Source organism: Cyprinodon tularosa, unplaced genomic scaffold, assembly GCF_016077235.1.
Source record: "Cyprinodon tularosa strain WSP-4 unplaced genomic scaffold, ASM1607723v1 ctg230, whole genome shotgun sequence".
Taxonomy (NCBI): Eukaryota; Metazoa; Chordata; class Actinopteri; order Cyprinodontiformes; family Cyprinodontidae; genus Cyprinodon; species Cyprinodon tularosa.
In genome coordinates, this window is record NW_024038862.1 from 509,709 (window position 1) to 531,472 (window position 21,764).

The following is a 21,764-nucleotide window of genomic DNA, read 5'->3' on the forward strand; positions in this document are numbered from 1 at the left end:
TGCAGTCTTCATTAAACAATTTTTTACCACATTTTACCTTAAACATTAGGACTGAAGGATAATATACTGACAACATAAATGTTTCTTTCACTGAGGATTAATTTCAAAGAAGGAGAAAAAGCCTTTTTTATAGAAAAATCTGAGAAAACCAAGGTTTAAAAGGGCATTACTTGTTCTGTTCAAAAGATCTCCTGCCATTAGTCTACTGCAGTATGATAATACTTCATCTTAGTCAGCTTTTGATGTTTGGTGGTTAAATAAAAGCACATTTTGGAGTCCAGCTTCTAAATCTATCCAAAACCTATTAAGGAAAATTGTGTGCACTTCGATTAAAAGTGTAATATTTCTTAATACATCTTCCCATACACATTAATCACTGTGTAGTCGCTCATTAATTATTAAGTAAATGTGGAATGTAGATATCTCCATAACCAATGATGGATTATTGAAGTATAAATCATACATTCTAAGCGGCAGTAGCTTATTATAAATACTGTATGAATCCTCAGTCCGATTTTAATCATCCGTACTTGTTTCTCCCTTCATGTGATCCTTTGCATTTTTCTCTGCAAAGAAATGCAACCAATAAAGCCCCAAACAAGATTCTGTGAAAGATCTGATTAGCTCGCAGAGCTAACAGGGACACAGTGACCGATGGAGCTCCCTACCAATTCCATTGACTTTTTACCCATCACTCTTCTTTTACTCTGGTAGGAAGGATGATCAAAGAGCAGCAGAAGGAAGAAAAAGGAGAGGGAAGAGAGAGTAGCAGGGGGGTGGGGGATGGAGTGCTGGTCTAGCATGCAAATATAAGTGTGTTTGTGTATGTGTGTATATTTGTGTGCACAGTATACGCGAGTATCCTCGAAAAAAATATATATTTTTTTTCTTTTTTTTTTTTTAAGGAAAAGTTTAGCCTCTGTTGTTCTGAGTCTGCAGGTCTCAATATTAATGCCTCCTGTAATTAGGTTCCTTTCTGGTTTGAAGTCCTGAATAATGTGTACTAATTACGTTTTCAGCATCCCTTCACTGCACTGTATGTGTATTTAAATCACTTATTACCATCATTAATGACAGAATCAATGAAGAAATGTTGAGGACAGGAACTGTACAGTTAACCTTTGATTTCCAGACAGCTAAATAAGCAAAGGAGCAAACGGTCACATGCAGCGTTTTAATTACAAGACAGAAAAATTGTTTTGGCAGCGGGTTTGTGTTGTGCATGCGTGTGTTTTTAATCTTATTGTTGTATGCATAAACAGGTCTGCAAGGTGTTTGTGTAAGTGTTTAAGCTAATATGCTCAGTCTCTTTGAGGGTTATGAAGAAAAAGGGGGGAAAAAAGAAATGGTGAAATCAAGGAAAAAAATTACTACAGTAAACACACATACAGACACACACAACCACATCAAAGACTCAAGCTAGGAAAAAAATAATCACCACAAGATTATCTAAAGATATGAAGCACATGGTGCACGGAGAGAATATCAGTGCCTAACACCCAAGAATAAAGCTAAAACAAATCTTTATTACAAAAATAGTGAGGAGTGAATGTATTAAATCTAATTTAAAGGTGCATAGTCAAGTTATATTCTTATACATGGATAGAAGATGGATCATGACAGAAGGAGATACTTTACCCTGCCCATCCTAATATTGTCTAAATAGTCCTTTTTTTAGCCTAGATAGAATTTCTGCATTTGTGTGATTAAACAGATTTAAGCTATTTGCCGGCAGTACCACAGAACTTTAAGAAAGCCAGATGGTGACAATATATGCAGCTATTTAGTAGAGCCTGGGTGACCTGCATTACCTCGCAGTAAAATGAGAGCTTAGCGTGATAAAAGATGTATCAACAATAAATTCAGAAAATGAAAAGAAAGCTAAGATATCCTTCAAATGTATTGTTAAATCAATTAAAAAAGGATGCTTTGTCAAAGTATATATGCTAGTTGGCTGCAAAAACACATGATCAAAGAAGTCCATATACCAAAAAAGTTAGGTTGTGACGTATCAGACCTAGAATGGTTTGAACACTTGATCTGTTAATAATTTCTGACTTAAATTGCCAAGTTAGAAACTTGCTGAACATACATACCCTACTAATGCTTTCGTCACAATAAGAAAAAGACTAATAGTTGCTATCACTAGTATCAGTATTAGAAAGGATGTTTCCAAAAACTGAGCTCCTATTCCACTAAAAAACAACATACATGCAATTTTCAGAGGTTTTTTTTGTGTGTGTGTATGTGTGTGTGTGTGGGTGTGTGTGTGTGTGTGTGTGTGTGTGTGTGTGTGTGTGTGTGTGTGTGTGTGTGTGTGTGTGTGTGTGTGTGTGTGTGTGTGTGTGTGTGTGTGTGTCTTATCAGTCTTGGAATAAAATATTTCTTCACACTGGATTTTGGTCCTCTTTTGTTCCGGTAGGGGTTTCCCACACACTCACCTTCATTGCTTTGGCTTGTTTACCAATTATGTGCATGTAAAATGTTGTACCTCCAGTGAAATGATGGTGTTATGGTAAATATACATAAAGGGGCATTGTTTATGGTCACACTGAGTAGAATATTATTGTAATTCACATAAATAAATAATAAAAGCGTGTAATGAGGTGGTAGAATCATAGGAGCTGACTCCCCACTTTTTGAAATTTGACTGCTTAATTCTCTGTCAGTGGCCTACCCCCCGTTCCCAGCAAACTATGTTTTGAATGACATCATGGTGGCCTTATGGCCAATTAAACATGGGGATATTGTTAGGGTTGTCTTTGGTGGATTTTCCCATTAATTTTTTGTGCTACATACTGTAAAAGTGAAAAAGTTAAAGTATATTACAACAAGGAAAAATAGCTCTTTCATAACAGAACAAATACATACTAAGCAAGTACAAGAACTCTAATTAGAAAAAATAATAAAAGAGTATTAACATAATAAATTACCAACTTAATCAAAAATTAGAGGTCACAGATAATAAGAAATTAGGATCCACTTTGGAGCTGAAAGAGCCGACTCTTCCAAAGAATTAAATGGTAATTCTTTGAAATGGTTAATTCTTTGGAATGGTTCCCTAATATGCACCCAGAATGAACAACTGGGGTATAACTTTTAAAAGTTTATAAAATAGGCTGGTTTTCTTATCTTTATTTATTTCTTTTTTTTATCACATTGTTTTATTCTTTTCTGTTCTTAGGAAAAAAATAACTCTATAGGCTCCCTGAAATGCACTATTTTAAGAAGTTAAATTTGTTGAAATAATTTTAAAAAAGTAAGCATATCTCTACTTGATATACAAAAAAAAATATATACATATTGTATATTCTTTGCCCTAATTATCTCATATAATTACATTTTACCAGCTCAGTTCTACCCATTTTGAGCTCTTTTCAATACAACCTTTATGGCTCACTTTTATCCAAATAAGCTGTAGTTTTTTATTTAAAATGACTGCAAACAGATGTCAAATGATAAAATATACTGTACATCTTTGACCCTGAGTGAGAGAAAGAATTAGAAGAAGTGAAGCCTCCTGCACTGCCTGCAAAGATGCTGCAACCGGTTTCTGAAAGATAGTTTATGTTTATAAAGTACTGTAAAACATCATTCATTATTAACACCATAATACAGCATGAACTGTTCTATGTCTCTTGTTTTTGTTACCCACAGTTTCTTTCTAACAGTTCATACTTTTAGTTACAGTATCTACATATTGGTATTAACCCATATTTGAGTGCTGGAAATTTCTCAGCTGTCAAATATTATTTTTACTTATATAAATGTGGAAATTCTATGCCAACTGAGGTTGAAAATGTATGCTGCCTGGAGAAAAGACAAAACATTAAGTATTTACAACTTCGTCATCTGCAGAACTGCGACAAACCGTACAGAACTTCCCCTTAGTCAAATATGCTGACAAATCCTCCTGTGTACTGTTAGTAAAGAGCCTTTCATGAAGTGATTCAAGCAGGCAACAATTTCTTTGGCAATGTGGCTTGGATGTTGTCATCAAAAATATAATGAAGCCATGCAGCTCTGTTCTCAGAGAGGGGATGAATGTGTATTCACACATTTATTGCATTCAACAAAAACAGATTTTTCTTTCACGCAGCAATGCATACATTGTTGAAACTAGCTCATTGAACCTGCTCATCTTCTAATGGTGCATTCCATTTTCCACTGAATCCTAAATTTCCAACTTCAAAGTGGTACATTTCAACTGGAGCACCCTGGAAAGTTGTGGTGGGCGGTCAGGGCCTTCAAAGCCTTTACTTTAATTTTCTTCTAGCAAACTGTATTAACATATTCCAAACAATTAATTTGACTAACTTTGAAGCATTTCTCTTTGATGTGCCTCTTCCTTTATATTTATGTTGTTTCTATTTTTGTTTTTTGGCCAACCAGATTTCAGCCTCTGTGTTATATGTAAATCAAATATGCTCAGAGCCTTCAGTATCATTGGTGCTGGTTAATCGTACCCTAACAGTATCAGTGATGAATGGTTTCTTCAACCAATCAGATTTCAGATTTGCCCCACTGCGCGAGCTAGTGGGCCCGCCCTAATGTCACAATTTTCTGACCTCTGATTTGTTAGTTAGAGCAAAATGTTTACAGCCAAGTTAAGCTAGCGACAATCTGCATTTTAGGTTTGCTTTTGTTAAAAGTCATCTCACCTAAATGGCTGATACTAAATGGAGATTCTAAGACTCCCTGCAAAAAGACCATAGGATAACATTTTTTTTTAATGCTCAGAAGCATCTCTGGTGAGTGTGATGTAATTTATTTTCATGCTTTATCCCTGTGTTTCCAAACCCATGAGACTCAGTCAAATCTATTGCTGATTGTCCAAATGTTGAATGTAAAATAACTGATTATAAAATCAAAACTATTTTACTTAAGCTTTTTATTTAACCATTTAATTCCTAGTTTTTTTATTTTTTACATCTGAAAGTTAGTAAGGAATTGAAATGAATACAAAATACAATCATATTTATCTGCCTTTATAAAACTGGAGCTCCACTGGGTAATATTTAAACTTGATGAATTGGAAAGAAAATATTGAACAAAAATTCAAATCAAACTGACCTAATTAGTTTATCTTTGTTTTCATAAAGACAACTGAGCTACTTTGAAGAGCTCCAATAGCTCAGTGTGAAAAACAGCTGATCTTTACTTCCAGTCTGTTCCTCTGCTTGGTTTTGGTGTGTGTCAAAATGAAGTTGAATTCAAACATAAGAAAAACTACTTTTGCTTGAAAAAAGCCTGTTATTTCATTGTCATTTTGGTCTTCAGAAAGCAGAACAGATTCCAGGCCCATTTTATTTTACTGCCTAATAAATAAAATAATTTCATGTACACCTTGCAATGCATTTACGGGCCACTAGGGGTATGAGTACCCCCGGTTGGGAATCAGTACTTTATGCGCCATTTTATCTGACTGATACACATTGAATCTGAATTGCTACTGATGATAAATCTGGTTGCTTCAGAAGCGTGCGGTCTGAATGTAACAAGTTACAGCACAAGGATGCATTTTAAGTGTATGAAAGACCACCTGCTAACCTTTTTTTATTTAGCATTGTCTCGTCGATGAAAAAACTCACACCTAAGAGTCATCATGTCTTCGTCTGCAAAGGTCCATGTTAGTCAGCTTTCGTGATTGTCATAAAAAAAGAAGCCTCAACAAAATAATATCGTCTTTGTTGACAAAAACAACACTGTGAACAAAGAGGTAATGTATAAAAGACAGAGATACTGTTGGCAGGTTTTGATATCTGAGGGATTTTTCACATGTAGTTTCTAATTTCTGTTAAGGTTAGTGCTTTTTTTCTTCATATGTAAAGGCTAATGCAAAGACTGAATCTACAGCAGGTATCATTGCTCTTATGAGCTGTATAGTGATGAGGAAAACTTGCTTCCAAAGTCAGGGGGAGACATTGAGGAATTAGACAATGATGTAGCGGATCGATCATTTGTCTTAGATTTTCAGTAAGAGGAGGGTGAGCATAAAGAGAAAGATGAGGTTTTGGCAGGCGGGGAGATGGCTACTTTAATTTCCAAGCAGACTGAATGGGCGTACTGCCTAGTCTCTTGGTTCTAATCACACCTTAGTCATACTGCAGAACTACAGTACCTGGAAGACACAGGAGGATGCTGATAGCGTGCCAGGAAAATGCTAGCTTCCCAGATTCAGGACTACTGGAGAAATAAAAATATATGTTTATCTGAACCCCTTCCAAAGTGATGTCAAGATGCTGGTTCTGATCAATACTTTAGAAAATCTACCTCAATTACCCCATGGCAGATGTACAGAATGTGAAGAATGGGACAACTGGACATTAAACTCTGTTTAAAGTTGGGCCTCCTTATGATATCCTTAGTGGCTGACAAGCATATATCTAACCAAATAGGGAACTAGCTGTAGGTGAAAATATGATGTCAATAGGAAAAACATAAATGTGGTATTGAAATGTATTGGCTGAACATTGGAAAATGTATTGGCTGCAAAAGGCAACAATTTGTAGCAATGTTGCCTTGCAGCAAGAAGGTTAAATTCCTGATGCAGTGAATCAAATGGATTCCCTGAGTTAGCATTTTTTCCCCAAACATGCATGGGTTATCTCCGGGTACTGCCGGATCCTAACACATTCCAAAAACATGACTCTTAGGCTATGTTATCTTAAGGGTGAGTATGTGCATGATTGTATGTCTTTGTGTGTCTCTGTGTTCCAGACCTGTCCAGGGTGTGCACAGTATCTTGCCCATAGACTGCCGGAGATGGGCACAGGCTCCATCACGACCCTCATGGAATAAGCGGGAAAAGATAGATGGATGCAAAGCTTTGATTTGGCTTAATAAAACGGTCTTTATACTATCTGCTTTCGTATATACACTGACAAAACTGAACCTCAGAGAGTATGCCAACCTTTGTCTTGGCGATATTTACATGACCAATTTGGAGCAAATAACATAATGTTTATGGATTTCTCAATTGTGAATATCTGGTACCTAAAGGAGTTACAAAAAAGGATGCCTTAGAGGGAGAGCAAATTATCTCATGTGAAAAAGTGGAAAAGGGGCTGTGAGATGGACTTGAGATAGGCCTATTGTTTATATCAAGTGGATGGACACTGGGGCCTCTTTTTTCTCTGTGTTATCCTGCATTTTCTGGAGAGTCACTTTGAATAGAAAGGTGAAGGAACAAGAGGGATACTGTGGTGTGAGAGATTCCCTCTTCAACACAAACTGATCTACAATAAGAATAGAAGGGATGTTGACATTTCTGATCGGCTGTCCTGTATTACTTCAGGCAAAGCAAACGTAATCATTGAACAGGACCTTATTGCTATACTTCCAGACACTAGCTACGTTTACATGGACATAACTAATCGGATTGAAGGCCTGATCAGATCAAAAATGTTTCATGTAAACATGTCAGACTGAAGATTCTAATCCGATTCGGTCCGATCGGATCTAAATTTAATTCCGAATGAGAGAGGTGGTTTTTGCCGATTGCCATTCCGATTGGCGTCCATGTAAACACCCATTCGGATCTGAAGAGTAAAATAATCTTCACTGCGCATGTGTGCGACGTCAGCGTGACGTTTTCCGCCTTGTCAACAACAGGAAACCACCGGTCGCTCTCGCTGTGAACAACATGGCGGGGGGAGTCTAGGAACGCCGACTTATACTGTACACTCAAGTTCATTTAAACCTGCAGGAAATAGGAATTTATCCTCCTCCTCTTCCTCTTTTCTCTCTCCACAGCCCACTCGCTCTCCCACGCCGGTTCAATCGCTCATTCTCTACATTTTCTCTCGGACATTTCGCTGCCAAGCGCTTTTTTCCTCCTCTCTCCTTTTTTCTTTCCGCTCGCTCCGAGCGCATCGTTTGTCAGGCCTCCCAAAAACCAGACGCAGACAGAACTGCCAAGTTTGGCAGGAAGTTCTGCGCATGCTTAAAAGATTTAATCTGATCCAACGCTTGGTACATGTATACACACGTCATGATCGGATCATTTCATTTAGTGTCCATGTAAACGGAGATTTTGAATTTCCGATCAACCAAGGTTTGGATCGGATCGGGGAAATTTTGCGCATGTAAACGTAGCTAGTGTCAGAGCAATACCCTTTATCTTTCATCATGAGATAAGAAGTGCTGAGCAGTAGCTGCCCCACTGAGACCCTGACGGAATAAACGGGAGAAGATGGATGGATGGAAAGACAGATGTGTAGAAAGAAGAATGACATATCAAGAAAGTGCTACACCCATATTCTACTTTATCAAATATAAACGTAATTAACAGTAATAAAACAGAAGCTCCACAGGAATTCTGCCACAGTTTCCCCCCAAAATAAAATTTCTACAATCTGTAGAAAATTAAGCATACCTCTCTATTTTATTGTTTTATTAATTACTAACTCAAAACTTATTAAGTATTTGTATTCGATATAGCATTAACACAAATACAACACAAAATGCTTAAGGTAAAAATAAATAAATACAATTATTTGTAGAACCAACAACTGGAAAGAATACTTGCTGCACTTCTTTAGGAGTATGTTTAACCTGCATCACAACCACTCCCTGATTGGTTGCGGCAATGCAATTCCACAGAAAAGTTATGATTTTTTTTTATTCAACCATCACTGCTCCAGTCTCTCTATGATGCTGCTTTTTGACAACACCTCAGTTTTATCAAGTAGCACAAGGTGAGAGCAGAGTAGTAATCGCTCTCACTCTGTGAGATTCACCACAGGCTGTTTGACTGTCCTTCCCTGTGCAATTTAGATAGGGATACTATTTAAATCCACCACCCTCACTGTGGACACCATGTTCGGTCTGAATTCCCCTTGAGAGACAGGTCTTTGTTGTTGTTTTTTTAATAGTTTTATCAGCTGAGACTGGACAAATAGTGCCTGTTACCGGTAACTATGAAGTTCTCAATTGGTTTAGTTGTGAACTTTGATAATATAACAGGAATATGTATTGATAAAACTTTATTTTGCTCATTTTATATCGTCCTGCTCGATCGTAAACATCCCAGTCAATCTCTTGTCATTCTTTGACATCAAGATCCATTTTCTGAAACGCCTAATCCCAAGTGGGGTCACGAGGGGTGCTGGTGTCTATCTCCAGCCGTCTACGGGCGAGAGGCGGGGTACACCCTGCACAGGTCGCCAGTCCATTGCCGATATTTAAGATCATGTTCTTTAATTTATCCAGTGCATTAAAATGTATTCAGATGCTTTGTCTAAAATTACAAAAGACTCAGATGGAGGCCTCAACAGCCAAGACCAAAGAGTAACTGACAAACAGATTTTATTGTGGGATAATTAAGGGATGCGTGCCCAACAAGGTCATCAGCAGAAAATAAGTACTACAGAGGACTATTCTGTTACCATTCACACTTACTTAGATTAGATTAGGTTTTGGGACAAACACAACTCCTATCTTCTGCAAAAGTACTGGAATTACTCTGTTTTCATGGGGCTATCATTGATGGTCATGAAGGGGTAGCAGCATAAGAGCAAATTACTTAAATAAGTTCAAAAAACTTGTAAAGACAGCTGACTCTTGACCTATTGTCTCTTATTATCTTCTTTTGATCCTTTAGAGCTGACAAAAAGAAAAAAAAGAAATAATCACAGACTGGAAAGCATTTTTTTGACAACTATTAGCATTGTCTTCCTAGGACTGTCAAATAACAATAGAGGCTTTGAGTCAGAGGTTTCCTTCTACATACTTTCTGCCTAAAACTATCTGCATCTATGACTGTTAGTCAAGAAATCCCTATAATATGATTTACAAAACAAATGTATTTCAATTTTTGATCTTAATAAAGTAAAATGTTATTGAGTTAACCAACCAAGTTTCCAGAACAAACCTAAGGAAAACATTCCCACAGCATTACTCTATCACAACCGTATTATATATAAATGTCTGGTTTGTTTTTTGCAATGTGTAGTTTTTTTTTTTTTGCCAGGGATAGGAATATGTATGCATGCCAAAAACTTAATCTATCCAAAGCACAATTTCATATGTTTCTTCTACAAAAAAAATCTTGCCACCATCCAATAAGGCTAGGCAGAAATAATAGCTTTTGTTTGAGTTGAGTTGAGTTTTCTCTTAATTTAAATGTGAGAAATGTTGTTGTTGTTTAATTTTCAAAGTTATCTATTCTGTTTGGAAATTTTCCTTAGGTGTTAATTTTTATTTTACGAATTTAGGGTTTATGTTTTGCCTTAAGCATGTTTTTTTTTTGGTATTGCTATTTGGGTCTAGCAGACTAGCTCTTCCTTAGGAACAAACTACTAGTTTTGATCTGTGAACACTTTTTACTTTTAAGATTAGGCTTAAAACATTCCTTTCCAATGAAGCGCATTGGTAAAAACCGACTGATATTTCCTTAGTTGCAGGGTGACTAGAAAAGTAGGAGGAGGTAGAGAGAATGGCCCAACCTGGCAGGGGTAGAATTCAGTCCAGACAGAGTTACTTCTTGGCTCTACCTTTCTCATACCTCAGCCAGAAAAGTGAGGTTATCCTGGGCTATTTTTTTTATATTTATATTGCTATACGTTTAGGCTCCTGGAGGACAAAGGCACACATTTTTATCATCCTGATTCCTTCTGTCTCTGTTCCCCCATTCTGTGATAATTGTTAGGTTACTTTATGTTCTCTCTGATTTTTCTTAACAAAGTATCTTCATCTAGTCTGTTCCTGTTTGGTTGTGAATCCATCCTGGAATGAAATATCACCTAGACTGCTGCCATCAACATTTCTGTTTTTAAAAATGTTGGAGCTTGGCCTGTTTTTCAGTGTAGTCGTTTTTCATATTGGGACTAACTATATGTGCTCTATTTCATCGTCTGACCTAGGTAGTGGATGGAACTCGTCTGCCTGGCTGTGTGTTTCCTGGACGGGGTCGCCTGTGGAGCTGGTTGACAGTTACCTTTTGTATCTCTGCTTGTTTCTGTATGGCTGCTTCTATCTTGTAGGACCCCAGTCGTACTCAGCAGATAGCCAATAACACTGAGGTCTGTCCTACTGGAGGTTCCTTACTGCTAAAGGGAGTTTTTCTTCTCAATTGTTGCTGCTTGCCTTCAATACCCAGTTTAAGGGATTGCTGAAGAATCAATAAAATACAAGCAAAAATCTCTGCAACAAGATCATCCAGGAGGAGTATTTCTTACAACTCATTGACTCGATGCAATTAACAGGTTTTCCTTAACAGAACCTTTTAGCCAGTCTGCCTGTATTGTTTGTAAAGAGCCTTGAGATGATATGCGTTTTGAATTTGCACTATATAAATAAACCAAATTAAATTGAATGGTTTACTATTCTTTTCTCTATTTTATATTGGCGTAGCTTTCTTGATGACTCGTTTCATTTGTTTAATCTTTCCAGCAGTTTTGCTCTATTTCTATTATATTGTTCTTTTTTGAAGGAGAAGATAAGAAATTTGTTTAATCAGGGTAGAAGTGCTTTACAGAGCCTCTTACTGCAGTCGATCATCGGCAGTATTTCTGGATGCCTTCCCCAAAGTCAGCAAGGTTATTCTTGGATGCCATGGCCCGACACAGGAAGCGTTTTCGTAGAAACCTCGACCCCCGGACGAAAGCTCCTCCATCATACAAAGCCTTTGTTTTGCCAGACTTTTCCTGACCCGAGACTTTAAGCACCCTGGGCCCAGCTAAATCTCCAAGCACGGACGGTCCCGTCTTGTTTTCAGGGAAGCTGCACACCAATACTCTTGTCACATCAGCGAAGGCCACAGGATCACCAGACTGAACTCTTGCCTCATCAGCTATGACCCCTGGGTCAACCTCCTGACCTCATGTTATACTGTATTTGTTCCTTTATTGATAAAACCATGATAGTCTCTTACAGTAAAGTTTGTATTTATTCTATATTTTACCTGGCTTTCAATCTTGGGAAGCTGGTTGTACAGGCTTTTATTCAATGGTATCAGATTAAGATAGCTTAATACAGACCTGTACCATACTTATGATAATGTTTAAACAAATGTCTGATAAAAACTTAAGACTAATTTCTTTTCATTTATTACATTTTTTGAGGTCCTTCAAGTACCATCATATGAAATCAGTTATGTTTATGGTTGTAATAAAATGTACATCTTGCAAGGGAATCTGTGTCACTCAACAAAACTGTGTCACTCACCAATACACAAATAAATAGAACTAAAAAAAAAAACATATCAAGTGTTATGCCTGTGGACCTGAACAAGGGTAAATGTATAATTATGTTCTGTTTTTGAGCGCTCAGAAAATTTGAAGAGGGAGTTTTACAGGATGATAATTACACCTGTGTTTTAAATGGTCACAATTTTATCCTTAAAAGCCTAAATGGCTTAAGTGGCGTCCCTCCAAAAAATGCTGTAATTGATCCAAATGAATATGAACCTAAGCAGAAGCCTTAAAATGGCTCATCATTCTAAGGGTTCCACTACCCTGTTTGATTTTTACATTTTGTCATGAAAACACATCATTCTCTGATGTATGCCAAAGCGAATTCCTGCTGAGCACATAGCTAAGCCTTAAAATGGAGAATAGTCAATAGTGGCACCACACAATTTGTGATACAAAGGGTGCTGTGTATAAATTTACAGGCTTCTATTTGATTATTTCTCTAATCTTGAGTTGCTTGGGCTAATAATTCTGCCTTACAGGTGAGTGGACATCATAAATCTAGACATCGTTTCACTTTTTCTCCTGTAGGAAGATGATGAAAAACAAACTATCACTCTTCGTCCTGTTTTTAGCAGCCTGTCGTTAAAGCTGGCAGTGATAAGTGGCAGTCTTCCCATTAACAGCCCAGACTCAAAGGACTATAAATCTAAAATGGTGTGTGTGGGTGTGTGTATTGGGCTGCGTATGAATGTGTTTGAGTATTTGTTCATTAGTCAGTGTCTGTACACATTCAGCAGAGTATGTGAATGCATCTTTCTTGTTTAACTTTTTACCCAATCTGTCTGTATGATATGATTGCATTGCCTCTGTAAAGTGCCTCGAGATGACGTGAACTGGCACTATATAAATAAACTAAATTAAAATTAAATGAAGCCTTTCTGCATTTCTATCTTGAGTGTCTATATCTTGAAAAAGATGCTTAGTAATAAGCACAGCAAACTAATAAAATCATTCAGCATTTAGCAATAAGTCTCTGACACAGGAAATAAAAGACCCCACATCCTAATTGTGAGAGGCTTTCCCCTAACACGTCACACAGAAGCACAACGAACAGAGAAAGTGGCGAACAAATATGCAAACACACATTAAACATATGAGTGTTCAAATGGATCTGTCAATTTCTAGAGTAGATGTTTTAAGAGATTGATGCCAAAGGCCTTTGCAGCAGAAGATTTATTGCTAGAGTGGAGTCTTCAAGGGGGAGGTGCCACTGCGCGTCAGCCACTCTCACCCTGACCCGCGCACTGTAGCTCTTTACAAGCATGACTCATTCACACATCCAGCATAAACCAAGGATAGACTGGCTCTCCAAAAGCCAACATAGATAAAATAAAAAGCAGTGGATGCTTGGTGGTAACAGTTACTACTATGGAGAATACTCCTGGGAGATGACTAGCTTTAACTTAAATGTGATAAAATAATACAGTGGAGGCAATCGTAAGCCAAATGTAAGTACTATAGAAATTAAACCATATATTCTTATGTCGGCAGCTGGGATAATATGTGAAAATTGTTTTGCAAAGAGCAGAAACAGTTTCTCAGTCCAATGCCATTTATTCATTGCTTAAAAAGTTTGTGTGGGTGAGTGCCATGTTTATTTTATCTGAACCCCAAACCCCCTCTTTAGACAAGCATCATCTAAAGCAAATACAATGCAATGTTCTGTCCCTCCATACATATCTAAATAAATTTGTGCACTGACATTCCCTCCTTTCCCACAGCAACAACTGCTCACTATTGTGCTATCACAACTCCCACCACTATGCACTAGTGTTCCTTATTTAGGTCCAATCCTGCCCTCAGGCTTAAAATCTGTCCTCTTTCACGCCTCCGTCTCTCTCCAACTAACCCCACGTGTCTCAGACCACCAGACTGTGAGCCCCTCTGCTCTGTCACTCCATCAGTAACAAGAAGGCATGTGGAGAGGGATGCCTTTGCACACCCCAGCAGCTTTTCTCTCACACTGAGATGTACTTAGTGTACCCTGACTGGCAGTTACAAGGTGAAATGTGACACAAAATGTGAGAAAAAAAATCTTGCTTTTTTTCATGATAAGTAATGTGCAATCTCTCCCACAGAATCAGTGAGCTGGTTAAAGTTATGTTCTTGCAGTCAAGTTGAATATTTCTTTAGTCATCAGATGTCCTATCTGATACCTTTGCCTTTCCCCAATGTGACAATTAAAAATTCCGTTATCCTTCTTTTTTGGGTTTTCTATCCTGTCTTCAAAGCAAATCTCTCAGTGTAGTAAAATCAGAAACCCAGAAATGAATACTTGAATTCCAAGTTTTCTAGGGATGTCGCAATCCATCACTGATATCACATATCGATCTGATCCGATAAAACATTTATTTATATTTTATTTTATATAAGATTTTACCATCCAGTATCTACAATTTAAAAATTTTTCATGCTAATAGAAAGACTTTGCTTCTCTTAAAAGTTTTGTATCACCTTAATTTTACATGGGCTAGTTGATTTCAGACCTTTTAGTGTATTAGTAATATTACTTGATCATTTATAAACCATATATAAAATAAGCAATAAAAGCTGGTTTGATTTATACACATGTCATATCTGATTAATATCGGTATATCGGCCGATTCTCAAAGCTGCAACGGTATGCTGCATCAGTATTGTTTCGGAAATTAAAATGTATCGGGACACCCCTAAATTTCTCCCATCCACACTGCAGTCAATTTCATACAAATAAATTAATAATCCACTCTGACTAAAGGCATTGATGTTTAAGGATACAAGAAAGTCAATAATACATACATTTTGTTTATATGTAGTAAATCTCTTCTAGAAATTTTTAATCAACAGCTATTTTCATTTCAAAAGGATTAAGATTGCTTTTATTTTCCAAAGTGTATTGATGATCTGTTCTCTTCATTTATATCGATAATCAAAACATACCTGTGACATATGCTTTGGAAACAAATCAGCAGTTTCTTTCTGAGAAGTCAATCTAACTCTGTTTTCAGTAATAAAGACTACTTGCCTGCAGTCAGTCCAACTGGCAACCAACTGCTGTACTGATGGTTGGTGGTAGCATGCATGAGTAACATTACTGCTATAGGTGTCAATCACTGCAGAAACATTTTTTTAGAGCAGAACCTCAGGATGAAATGACAGTGGATTTTTTTCTGTTTCAGTGGAAGGGTTTATAAACTTTCAAGCACAGTTGTAAGTATTGGCCTATTATTATCCTTTAATATTGGCATAAAATTTAAAGAGGAAGATAGTGGTATATTTGTTTATGGGATGTAAGCTTCATATTTTCTAACCAAGTCCTTTGCTGCACCGAGTTATGTTTTCAATCACAGCGCAAGTCATGCAAACTAACTCGGCCCGTTTGGCTAGCCAAGATGCAAGGTGAACGTTCATTAAAATTTCAGTGTTTAGAAATTAATAATTTCCCTTTGATGTTTGACTAAATGTAGATCAGTATTATTTTTGTTTGGTTTTTTGTACAGCTAATATACCACCTCTACTAGATAGCTGACTGTATTTAAATATCAGATTTGAATAATAAACATAGTTTATTGGCTTTAAATTGAAAAAAAAAAACTGAGGTAAACTTTGTGTCAGACAGGTTTATTTATTCAAACAGCATTTTTTTCTTTTTTTTTTTTTCTGGATCCCGGTGCAACACAGCTGTGTCCAGGTTGAAATGATAAAAACCAAAAAAAAAAAAAAAAAAAAAAAAAAAAGAACTAAAAAATGCAATAATACTTGGGGAACCAATAAGGCTAAACCTCATCATAAACTGGAAGATATTAGAGCCCCTGAGAGTAAAAATAAAAAGAATAAATGAACAAATTTCACTTTGTTGATCTCACAATGGAGAAATTAACTCTCTCTGTTTAACCCATCCCCTTTGGGGAGCAGTGGGCTGCAACTGTGCAGCGGTTGGGGAGCAATCAGGGGTTAAGGGTCTTCCTCAAAGAGCCAGAGTGGCAGTCTGTGGGAGTGCGTTTCGAACTCACAACCTCAGGATTCCAAGCCCTAACCATGAGGCTGCCGCTCCCCTGCCAGTAAAACTAGATTTTTATTGACTTGAAATCATTGACCACTAGCTCGATTGAAAGCTTCCATTTCCCATCTAAAGGGCTAAAATATCAAATTGAGAAAGGATTTATGCTAAAAATAAATAAATAATAATTAAAAAAGAGCAGGAATGAACACCTTGACAAAAAGAATATGTGCCTTAGCAAACTTTGAATATTCACAGAGCTCCCAGGGGAATATTTCAGCTTAACAGGCTGCTACTCTAAGAGAAGTCACCGTTATGCTCATACAAAAATGTTTTTTTTGCCTGATTTCCAGGATAACAGCTCTTTGACTGAGATCTAAGCTTTCTCCCCAGCTCATTTCAGCACAGGTAATGCTGAAACGTTTATAATTACATTGGAAATATGCTGATACCCTCACTATTAATGACTGTAACAGAATAGAAAATAGAATGGAAAAATAGAGAATCCTGATATTGTCCCACAATGGGGAAATTGTGGTGTTACAGCAGCATTACAGCAAAAGTGGTTGCACAAATGTGGACCTTAAAAGTGTATAAAAACAACAAAATAAGTGGCAGAGTTAAAAAAAAACATTAAATAAACAAATGAAAGACTGTGCTGTATAGTGTTTCTACAAATACAAATACTGTGCAGTCGGCCAAAGAATAAATAATCAATAAACAGCTGTGGACATTTTTACAGTAATGGATATTTGAAAACACCAGAGAGGTGCAAAATGACAGCAGCATGTTATTTAACTGAATAGGACAGAAACTGTGCAAAAATCTGCATAGTGTAGCAACTTATTGATGTTATTGGCAACAGTGGTTATAAAGTTTTCCTGCTGCTGTAAAGAAAGATCTGTGATAATGCTCCCTGGTGCATTTAGGGTGCAGCAGTCTATCACTGAATGAGCTTTCCACTTCAGCAACAGCATCATGCATGAGGTGGGAGACATTATCCAACAGAGATGTTATTTTACTTAGAGTCTTTTTGTTTCCCAACTCCTGCACTGAGTCCAGAGGGGATCCAATCACAGAGCTGGCCTTCCTGGTCAACTTATCCAGACATAGAAGCATTGTTTTTAAACTTATTTATAACCTTTGCACATGTACATGAAGGGAAGGTCAGTGAAGAAGTGAAGCCAACCCCGTTAAAACTGTTAAAGCTACAGCCCCAGCAGCAGGGAGAAAGCTTTAAAAAGAACAATATCCCATGACATAATCTCAACTGTCAAGCATGGTGGTGGGATTCTGGTGATAAAGGGGTATTACAGTCACTCCAAATGCTTCGATAATTAAGTTATTTTTTTTTAATATTTCTAATCAAACTAGGGTAAAAAAAATAAAATAAAAAGTTAAGATGTGTTGTTAAGTATCTGACAAGAGCTATATGCATTATGGATTCACACTATTCTGACAGCAGGTAGACCAAGCAGCAACCTTATGTGGAAAAACCTAAAATTTGGAAAAAGAAAAATCTGATACTGGTTCATTTTATTTAATATATTCAATTTAAAAACTTTGTTTTTTGTTGGATATTTACATAAAATACTTTTTAACTTCTATATAAGCTATGTTTTTTTTTATTCATTTTCAACTGTTCCCTTAGCTTTGCAGATTCTTTCTCTTTTGGCTTTTGTTCGGCTGCATTTCTGCTCCACATTGCGCAAAGCTGCCACAAATCAGAAGGCCCAGCTTGTTTGTAACTCAGTGAATCAGTACACCATCTCTGGAGATAAATGCAGTCTTTAATTATCAGCGATCAAAGAGCCGTGCAGCAGCTTGTGCTGGCACTCTAGGATTCCCATCAACAGATACTGTTCTACTCTTTTTTTTTTTTTTTTTAAAGAAGCTGCCATAGCATTTCTGTCTCCTATCCAGGCGTCAGTTTTGATCAGTAGTGTAATGAAGTGCTGCACCATCAGACTGACTCACATGTGCTTATCTAAAGTAGTGACTATGACTCACAAAGCATCTGCACCAACAGCCACACCCCAGGGTGTATACATGTAGAAAGCCACACGTTTGGCTAATTTATTTGAAGCAGTCGTCATCCAGATAATATTCATAAGGATTTCTAAAACAGCAAAGAATATATGAATGGGTTAGATAAGCAAATCTAAGGGGAAACTGACTGCTCTGATGTAGGAATTCAAATCTGACTGTTAGAAGTTGGAAAAGAAAAATATATTGATGATGAATACTCAAGATGAAAGAAAAGATTCAAGCTCTACACCCTATAGAGTGGTACATATAGAAGGGAAAAAAAACATGCAAAGGCATAAATTGAAAAACACCAAAAGAAGATGAGAGTTTGCAAAAAAAAAGAAAACTGAATGCAAATGAAATGTGAAAAAGAAATTGAAAGAAGAGCAGCAAGAAAGATGGAAGGAAAATTACTTTTGACACAACTGGGGGATGAAAAAGATGGATGAATTATCACTTTTACATCTTTGGCGTTGTATACGGGTGTCTGCGAGGTATCAGTTGGGCTGTTTGTCTCTGAAAATATCCATACAAGTTCAGTCAGATTTCTGCCACTGAGAGAAAGCTGCAAGCGGATTTCCAGACTGTCAAAGCTCATTCGGTGATAAAGCTGGGAAGTTATTATTTTCACAGAAGGCATCTTTTAAGCAAGAAACTTTTCAGAGAAAGCTGGTAGAATCTAAAACCCAACTATGATCCCTTTCTCTGTTTTTATGTCAATCTTCTCTTGGCCTTTCCTCTCTTCTGTCAATCCCCTTTTCCATTTGCTTTAAAGTCCACTCATCCTTCTTTCTTCTCACTTTTATCCAAAGTACGAGCAGTTTCCCCAAGTCCCGCTGGAGCATGCTAAACAAGGCCCAGAGGTCCAAACAAGAAAACGGTTGAAGAGGACAAACCAGAAGCAATCCATAATAGATTTTCTTCTCATTTTCAGTTCTTTTCTCTGGGGAGATGCAGTTGAGGCATCACTGACTAAAAATGAGAGACATAAAATGTGGAGTCAGATGAGAAAAGATGTCAGGGATACCAACAAGCAGAGACTTGGGAAGGTTAACAGAGACCTGAGGCAATGAAAATGGTTTTCATTTGTTTAAAGAAAGCTTACAATTTTTATATAACTAAGTCTGTGGAAAAAAGGGATATGAATGAAGTGTATATTCTTAATGGTGTCATAACTGATCAGAGATTATAGATACATGTAGCCAGTGTTGTGCCTGAACGCGTTCATTGAACGAAAGTTCATGAACTCGTTCATATTTTGGGCGAACATGAACTGAACGTACTGCATTACTGCCTGATGAACGTTATTGTGAACGTGTTCATTCTGGTTTCTGTGAACGGCACGCTCTGTCAGTTCAACTCCGTTCAATAGGTTGCCAGATTTCTATAGAGCCCTCCAGGCGAAACCCCGGTTAAATCACACCGTAAACAGGCCTTAATATGTAGCGGGGAAAACACCCAATCTGGCAACACCAGCTATCAGTGTCGTAGCCTACAGTCGCGTGCTTCATCAAAACAAAATGCAGCGTGGAAGCCACAGCAGCATGGAGGTGACCGTGGAGGCGACAAAGCAGCAGTATGATCACTTAAAACAGTTTTATGACCATATGGTCGGTGAGGATGATGGCAACAATCTTACATTTCTGTGCAAACTTTGCCCGCCGGCTTTCAGTAAAAAAATCCGCACTTCAGTAACCTTAAATTCCTACCTCAGCCTGGTCCCTCAGTTTGTGTTAGTAAAATGTTCTTGAGGGTTTTACTATTCATGTAACTTGTTTGTTAAACCTGCCTGGTATAATTTTCCAGGATTCCAGTATTCCTTTTTAGTATGTACTGAAATGGAATTTCAAATTGAAAAAAATATTAAAATTAAAAAAACATTTGCACCTTAAAGACTACTTTCCTGTTTTTCTTTTAATAATTACTCATAAAAAAAGACCATTCAAGCAGCACATTTTTCCTGATGTTTTTGAGAATATACTGTAGGGGTGAAAGCTGCAGCTGCTACTAGTGTGAAGTGAATGGACAGCAACAAAGCATTAAAGCAACAATGGGGAAATGCTGTCCCCTCAATGCTAATGTAAACCCTGGTTGGATAAGGATTCAAAACTGGATATGAAGATGAAATCTGACGCACAGTTTCAGAGTTACAACTGATAAAATAATTGCTGTCTGTGGTTCTACAGTAGGCTATGGTGTATTTGAGCAATATATGAAAAAAAAACTATGAACTAGTTCATTTTTTGGAACTGTGAACTTAGTTCAAAATTTTGAATTATGAACTATGAACGGAACTAGTTCATTTTAAAATGTGTGAACTGAACTTTGAACTAGTTCACGTAGAAAGAGAACTTTCCCAACGCTGCATGTAGCTGTATCATGCCTGTATCTCCACTAAGATAAGTGGGTGTAGATAACAGACTGATTAATGGTTTGGTACATTTTCTGAGGTGAATCAAGGTAGGGTTTTTCATGTCATATTTCTTTTATTTTATTAAGCAAAACTAGTTTTTGGTTGTTCCATTCTATATTAATTTGTGTTCATTTTTTGCCCCAGTGATTACTACTAGTTGTAATGAAAGGCAAATTGAGTTGATTTTTTTAAAAAGGCCTTATTGTTGTGGTTCCCCGCTTTTGGAATTCTTTATGAGTTTATGTCATTCTGTTTTGTTGGCCATTGGTTTCTTTTCCATTTTGTGTTATATTTAAGCTGTGTTGCGTTTTGTGAGGGACACTCTGTTGCCCCCTTGTGCCCGTCTCCTTTACCCTAGCTCCCTTCTACCTACTTCTTTCCACACCTGTTCCATATCAGCTGATTAGCTTAGTCTTTGTTCTGTCTCCCATATATACACTTCCTGTTCAGTTCCTCATTGCTTGTTTCTCATTGTTACTTTGACCCTCATGTGTGTATTCCCTGGCATCTCATGGTTTTTATTTCCTGTACTTTTGTTCCTGGATTTGTTTTTCTCTGCCGCCTTCGTCAAATCAGCCAAGTCATATCTGCCTCCTTATCTCTGCATTTGGGTCCTCAACCAACCTCCACACTACCTTTACACTTACCTTTTTATTCCCCCCCAAAAAACAGTTTCCAAGCATCATTAATACTTTCCAAGGGGAACTCTTCACTTGCATTATGGAGGATGTGTTTTTTAACATTTATACATAGAGAGTATTTTCATTCGACATCTACACTTTGCATCTATACGGGCTACATCCTAGAACAAAGTATATAGAGATTTGTCAAATACACATACCTATAGAAGCTATTTTACTTAACTGTGGCAAGCCTGGATTTCCACATAACCTTTTTAAACTTTCCCATTTTGGTTACATACTGCAAGGAACACATAAAAGAAGCAAAACATGCCTGTTAAGTCCTGGTTGAGAACTGACACTTCTAACTGAGCCAGAGAATGCTGGGTCACAAATGTATTAGTGTTCACAACCAAGTGTCAGCTTTGGAAAAAAAAAAAATAATAAATCATGTGAATCACCCTGAATAATGTCACAGAGTCAGGGTGACATTAGTCATCAAACAATTTGTTCCAAATGCACGCATA

General features: G+C 37.2%; 1 protein-coding gene across 1 annotated transcript in view; it reads right to left on the bottom strand.

Annotated features, from left to right (window-relative positions):
• Positions 1–21,764, bottom strand: part of csmd2 (CUB and Sushi multiple domains 2) — a 375,721-nt gene that overhangs the window by 320,607 nt on the left and 33,350 nt on the right. The gene's annotated exons all lie outside the window — the stretch shown is intronic.